The sequence below is a fragment of the Microtus pennsylvanicus genome, chromosome 10 (assembly GCF_037038515.1).
Source record: "Microtus pennsylvanicus isolate mMicPen1 chromosome 10, mMicPen1.hap1, whole genome shotgun sequence".
NCBI classification, from domain to species: domain Eukaryota; kingdom Metazoa; phylum Chordata; class Mammalia; order Rodentia; family Cricetidae; genus Microtus; species Microtus pennsylvanicus.
This window is the reverse complement of record NC_134588.1, coordinates 32145341-32152713: the sequence shown is the minus strand read 5'-3', so window position 1 is coordinate 32152713 and position 7373 is coordinate 32145341.

Sequence of the window (7373 nt, the reverse complement as noted above, 5' to 3'; positions counted from 1 at the left end):
TGATATCTACTTTGCTTAGCTAATAAGAACAGAAAAGGTTAGGCAATCTGAGTGGTATAGTTTTTTAATTTACTCAAATGTAGTTTTTTTTCACTCTTTACTCTTTGGGGGCCTGTCACCCAGCTCCCAAATAAACAGCATACACACAGAAGCTTATTCTTTCTCAAGAATTCCCGGCCTTAGCTTGGCTTGTTTCTAGCCAGCTTTTCTTAAATTATGCTGTCTACCTTTTGCATCTGGGCTCTTATCTTTCTCTAGTCTATGTACCTTTCTTTACTTCTTACTTCATGGCTTGCTTTGTACATGGTTGACTGGCCCCTATCAGCTCCCTCTTCTTCTTTTCCTCCTTCATCTCCCTCTCCTTAGATTTCTCCTCCCATTTAATCTCTCTGCCTGCCAGCCCTGCCTATCCTTTCTTCTGCCTAGCTATTGGCCGTTCAGTTCTTCATTAAACCAATCAGGTGTTTTATATAGGCAAAGTAACACAGCTTCACAGAGTTAAACAAATGAAACATAAAAGAATGCAACACATCTTTGCATTATTAGACAAATGTTCCACAGCATAAACAAATGTAACACATCTTAAAATAATATTCTACAATACTGGGCATGGCAGTGTGCATGGGTATGTAATCCCACAGCCAGAATAAATACTGTGATTTCAAAGTCACCCTGGTCTACATAGAAGCCTCATCTCAAAAGTAGGAAGCAAGCCTGATGGTGGTGCACACCTTTAACCCCAGCACTCAGGATGGCAGAGGCAGGTGGATCTCTGTAAGTTCAAGGACAGCCTGGTCTACAAGTGAGTTCCAGGACTCCTAAAGCTACACAGAGAAACCCTGTCTTGAAAAAAACAACAACAACAAACAAACAGCCGGGCGGTGGTGGCGCACGCCTTTAATCCCAGCACTAGGGAGGCAGAGGCAGGCAGATCTCTGTGAGTTCGAGACCAGCCTGGTCTACAAGAGCTAGTTCCAGGACAGGCTCCAAAACCACAGAGAAACCCTGTCTCGAAAAACCAAAAAAAAAAAAAAAAAAAAAAAACAACAACAACAAACAAACAAACAAACAAATAAATAAATAAATCAAAAGAATCAAAGAGGGGAGAAGGAAAGAAAAAAGGAGATGGGGGCAGGCATTGGAAAGGGGTAGAAAATGACAGAATTGGCCCAGGTTTGGGGGGCACACATCTTTAATCCCAACACACAGAAGACAGGGTCAGATGAGTCTGAGGTTTATATAGTGAGTTCTGGGGCATCCTGGGTAACACACCTTGTCTCAAAACAACAGAAACAAACAAAAAACAAGAAAAGAGAAAGGGCCACTTTATATACCTGATATCCAAAGGCGCGAGCATCAAGACAGGTCATTCGGAGGTGGGTATCAACCTGCAGAGAATTTTCTCCTGGAAGGGAACAGGAGTTTGTGATAGAGAGGAAACAGTGGATACAAAGGTTTTAGTTTATTAAAGTTAGTCAATGCCTTACTATTTCAAAAGCCAGTCTGTCAAAGAGCGCAGAGGGTGTCTGTGTACCCTTCATCGCAGCCCATCTTTCTCCTTTTTTTTTTTTTTTTTTTTTTTTTTTTTTGGTTTTGGTTTTTTGAGACAGGGTTTCTATGTGGTTTTGGAGCCTGTCCTGGAACTAGCTCTCTTTTTTTTTTTTTTTTTTTTTGGTTTTTCGAGACAGGGTTTCTCTGTGGTTTTTGGAGCCTGTCCTGGAACTAGCTCTTGTAGACCAGGCTGGTCTCGAACTCACAGAGATCCGCCTGCCTCTGCCTCCCAAGTGCTGGGATTAAAGGCGTGCGCCACCACCGCCCGGCTGGAACTAGCTCTTGTAGACCAGGCTGGTCTCGAACTCACAGAGATCCGCCTGCCTCTGCCTCCCGAGTGCTGGGATTAAAGGCGTGTGCCACCACCACCCGGCTACAGCCCATCTTTCTCAACAGCTGCCATGGGCCCCAGGATAGCTTTATTAGATTGCCAGCTCATTTGGAAATTAACGTTGACCTTTTCTAATTGAACCTTTCTAGGATGATAAATAAATAAATAAATAAATAAAATAAGTAAATGCCAAGCCTTGTGTGTTTCGGGGTATTCTGGGAAACAGTGGCTGGGACCATCAGACACGGTCACCACTGTCCCTTATGTGTTTTATTACCAGAGTAGCAACCCCAACCCCCACAGAGATGATCAGTGCTGGTTTATTAATGCCACACTTGCCAGAGATAGCGACTTAAGTATTGCTTGGGTTTCCAGTTTAAATTTAGAAACCTTTGTCAGTTATGGGGTGGGGAGGGTGGCAGAAGTGATGTTAAAAAGCAGCCATACATTGATGGCCAAAGAACTGGCTAAACAGGTTCACATTCTGGAACATACTTTACTAAGGTTGACAAGGCAAAACTTACTCTAGTCTTCCCCAAGGTCATGCTTCCCAACAGAGACTTTAGGGCGTGATGATAGGCCTCGCCATTTCAGCCCCACCTCAACCTTGTGATGGTCACGTGATTTCTCCACCTCAGTTTTGTTTTTGTTCTGTTTGTGTTTGAGATGGGGTCTCACTCACTATGTAAGCCCACACTGGCCCTAGAACTCTCTACGTAGCCCCCATTGGCACTGAACTCAGAAGGAAGTGCCTGGGGTAGGGAGATTAAAAGCATGACACCTGACTATTTTTGTTTTCCTATGCTTTGTTTGTTTTTGAGACATGCTATCACTTAGTAGCCCAGGCTGGTCTCCCACCCACAGTCCTCCACGGTCCACCCACGCTACACCCACTTAAGTGCTGAGATTGTTGGCATAGGCCACCACGCCCAGCTGCGTGCAGTTCTTCATTTTTAAAATGGGTGTGATGGCAGGGTCACAGGACTTCTATTCCAGATTGCTATGTTTGTTGTCGTCATTCTTGAGACAGGGCCTCACTGTGTAGTCCTGGCTAACCTGGAGCTCCCTAGAGAGAATTTACAGGGACTTCTCCCCCTGTGGAATGTTGGGACTTAAGGGATTCGCCTCTAGCTGCCACTGCCTAAGCCTCTGACAGGGATGAGCTGCAGACAAGCCTAGCCAACCATGAGAAGTCCCTACCCAGGCTGGATTTTAAAAAGAGCATAAACTAGGCACGGTGACACAAGTCTTTAATCCCAGTACTCAGGAGGCAGAAGCAGCTAAATCTCTGAGTTCTGGGCCAGCCTGGTCTACTGAGTGAGTTTCAGAATAGCCAGGAATACATAGAGAGATCCTGTCTAAGAAGAGAAAGATGATGGAGGAGGAGGAGGAAAAGAAGAAACATGAAAGTATGCTTTTCATCCCAGCACTCGGGAGGCAGAGGCAGGCGGATCTCTGTGAGTTCGAGGCCAGCCTGGTCTACAGAGCTAGTTCCAGGACAGGCTCCAAAGCCACAGAGAAACCCTGTCTCGAAAAAACCAAAAAAAGAAAAAAAAAGAAAAAAGAAAGAAACTATGTTTTTCTCCTCTTGTAATGAATTAAATAGAGAAAAAAAAAATTCTCCAAATGTTCCCAACCACCCCCAGCCCAGGCTTGGGCAGCCTCTATATGAGAGTTTCAAGTCCCACGGTATCACAACAAAGGCAAAAAATCAGGATCTGAGAGAACTGGGACTTGTTCTGTCACCAATCCACGGGTTTCCCAACAAAAAGGATTTCCCACGGTCCCTTCCCTAACTGTGACTGGAAAGTGTGGGCATCCTTGGCCAAGCCCGTTTTCCTCGGGGTGGTGGGGGGTGCAGAGCTGGGATCAAATCTAGGGCCTTCCACGTGCTAAGTGTGGGCTCAACGCTCAAGCTCCAGCTCCAGCTCCAGCCCTCGCTCCTCCACCCTCAACTCTAGCTTACCTGAGAACTCTATCATCCTCTAGGGTTTCAGCTTCTCGGTGATGGAAGGCGTCTTGTGTAGAGATAAAATTGGTTTACGTTTTGTCTCTTTGTTAGGGTGCCCATCTCATCCGCTACCCCAGTCTATCATTGTCCTCAGAAATCTGCTCACTGATGACTCAGAAGCAATGAGAGGGCAGACGGCAGATGTGGTTCCCTAGACCGTCTAGGCCTCGCAGTGGGAGGAAGAAGGGCATGGCCACTGTGTACTTCAGCTGTGGACACAGAAGGCTCTCTATCATCTCTCTAAGGACACTCTGCCCTGATGGAAGTCATGCCCTACGACAGAACTTTGTCCTTTACAGACCACTAGATAGCTCTACCAGAATGTCAATAACCAGCTGACACACTATGAAAGGAGAAAAGAATACCGGGAACTAGGCCGGCCATGCAGTTTACCACAGGAGCCGATATATGGCTTGACCGACTTGACAAACCCTGAAGTCAGATGTGGCCCACGCCCCATTAAAAGCCTACGAAGAGGAGTGATAAGTGCCTCAACTCTCAACTGGATAGGGGTCCCAAACCAGTCCTTAGCAGCCCGTGGGCCTGTAGCAAACACCTTCACAAGCCTCCAGTTTTCGGTTTGTTTGTTTTATTTTGGTTTGGTAGGAGGGTGGCAGCTGTCCTGAGAAGCCAGAGCAAGTGCAGGGAGCCATTTGGAAGTGAAAGTGATCTTCCGGGAAGTGATGAAGGGCATTTACGTGCCAGTCAGTGAGTTAGACACACCACATCACGTCCATGTCATCGTCCCACCATCCCAAGAGATGGACCACACTGCAGTTATGCCAAGGAAATGAGTAGCTGCCCTGGCCTGGAGGATCAGCAGCAAGAGGCAAAAGCATTCTCCAGCAAGAGGTGACCCCAAGCAGGTTTAAAAAAAAAAAAAAAAGCCGGGCGGTGGTGGCGCTCGCCTTTAATCCCAGCACTCGGGAGGCAGAAGCAGGCGGATCTCTGTGAGTTCGAGACCAGCCTGGTCTACAAGAGCTAGTTCCAGGACAGGCTCCAAAACCACAAAGAAACCCTGTCTCGAAAAAAACCAAAAAAAAAAAAAAAGACTCCTCTTTAGCACTAAGTAGGTAAAACCACAACATTCTCTCCTCTTAATTATTGTGTACATACAGGTAAGTCTGTCAGGCCATGGCTTCCCGAATAGTGCAAAGGGACCAGGAAAACTGGGGTGCTAAATATTTAGTAGCTAAACATGGAAACACAGATAGAGCTGAGGGTGCAGCAGAAGGTGGAAGTCACAGGAAGACACTTTCCTGGCATGCACAGAGTGAAGGACATGATCCCCATCATCACGGCAAGCAAGCAGCAAGTGAACCTGCCACTCTGAAGAAAAGTGAGAGAGTGTTACAGGACCTGCCTGTTGCAGAGTTCATTCAACCCCTCAGCCTGCCGCCTCAGCCTCCTGAGAGCCGGGTGTACAGACTCTGCCCCATCCCTGACTCTGAAACTCTTTGTGGTTTTGTGATTTCAGATATAAAATATGCTCTGATTTTTTTCATTTTCTTTGTGCTTATGTGTAAATAGGGTGTCAGATCCCCTGGAGATGGAGTTGCAGGTGGTTGTCAGCCACCATGTGGGTGCTGGGAATAAACCTGGGTCCTCTGGAAGAGCAGTCAGTTGGTACCCATTGAGCCATCCCTTCAGTCTCTAGCATGCTCTGCACTTTTAAACTATTTTTTCAAAAAAAAACAAAAACAAAAAAACCTATTTTTTCTTAATTGCAGTGCCAAGAATTGAACGCAGAGCCTCAAAAACATTGTGCAAGAGTTCTATTACATCTCAGACCTATTGTTTTCCTTTTTGGTTTTATTCTTTCTCAAATATACTATAAACTATTATATAAAGTGTGTCCTTACACTATTATAGCCAGTAGGTAGACATTTGACTCATCATAGACCACTTTATTAAGAAACAATTTTACACACACACACACAACCCCCAAAACAAAAAGAAACAATTTCACTGGGTGATGGTACCCTACACTTTTAATCCCAACACTCAGGAGGCAGAGAAAAGTGGATCTCTATGAATTCAAGACCAGCCTGGTCTACAAAGTCAGTTTCAGGACAGCTGGAGCTGTTACAGAGAAACCTGTCTCAAAAAAACAACAAGAAAAAAGAAAAGAAATTATTTCACTGGGTGTGGTGGTGCACACCTTCAATCCCAGTACTCAAGAACAGAAGCAGGTGGATCTCTGCGAGTTCAAATGGTCCACATAGTGAGATCAGGCCTCATACAATAATGAGAGATGGGGGCGGGGGTGGGGAGGTGAGGAAGAGAGAGAGAAACAATTTCTAGGAGCAGTATTTCAGACTCCCCTTTAACACTCAATAATAAAACATGTCTTTTTACCCACACCTGCCGCAAACTCCCAGAGAGCCTCCTGTCTCTGCCTCCTGAGTGCTGGGATTAAAGGCGTGCACCACCACCCAGCTAAAACATTTCTTTTAAAGTACTGAGCGAAGAGTGAAAATTGAGTTCTGTGACTTCACACAGATGTAGCTATATCCAGTAGTTGGGGCCAGAGAAACAACTAGCATTTGAACGCTTGCTCACGCCATCTGCCAGATTATGACAGGTAGCATATGAAGTTTAGCCCCATGAATCGGGAGTGTCCAAGATCCACCTTGATGGCCAGTATTTAAGTAATAATGACCTTATACCTAGAGAAATTGCTTTGTATTCTGGGAAGTTCCTTTTTTAAAAAAAAAGTTTAGATCCTCTGACTATTTGCTTAAATGTTTTGCTTTGGTTCTGGTTTTTTCTTTTTCATTTATTCATTCATTCATTTATTTATTTATTTAAGATTTCTGTCTCTTCCCCGCCACCGCCTCCCATTTCCCTCCCCCTCCCTCAACCAAGTCCCCCTCCCTCGTCAGACCAAAGAGCTATCAGGGTTCCCTGCCCCGTGGGAAGCCCAAGGACCGCCCACCTCTATCCAGGTCTAGTAAGGTGAGCATCCAAACTGCCTAGGCTCCCACAAAGCCAGTACGTGCAGTAGGATCAAAAACCCATTGCCATTGTTCTTGAGTTCTCAGTAAAGTCCTCATTGTCCGCTATGTTCAGCGAGTCTGGTTTTATCCCAGGCCTTTTCAGACCCAGGCCAGCTGGCCTTGGTGAGTTCCCGATAGAACATCCCCATTGTCTCAGTGTGTGGGTGCACCCCTCGCGGTCCTGAGTTCCTTTGCATGCAAATGGATGGAAATAGAAAACACTATCCTGAGTGAGGTAAGCCAGACCCAAAAAGAAGAACATGGGATGTACTCACTCATATTTGGTTTCTAGCCATAAATAAAGGACATTGAGCCTATAATTGGTGATCCTAGAGAAGCTAAATAAGAAGGAGAACCCAAAGAAAAACATATAGGCATCCTCCTGAATATTAACCTTCATCAGGCGATGAAAGGAGACAGAGACAGAGACCCACATTGGAGCACCGGACAGAAATCTCAAGGTCCAAATCAGGAGCAGAAG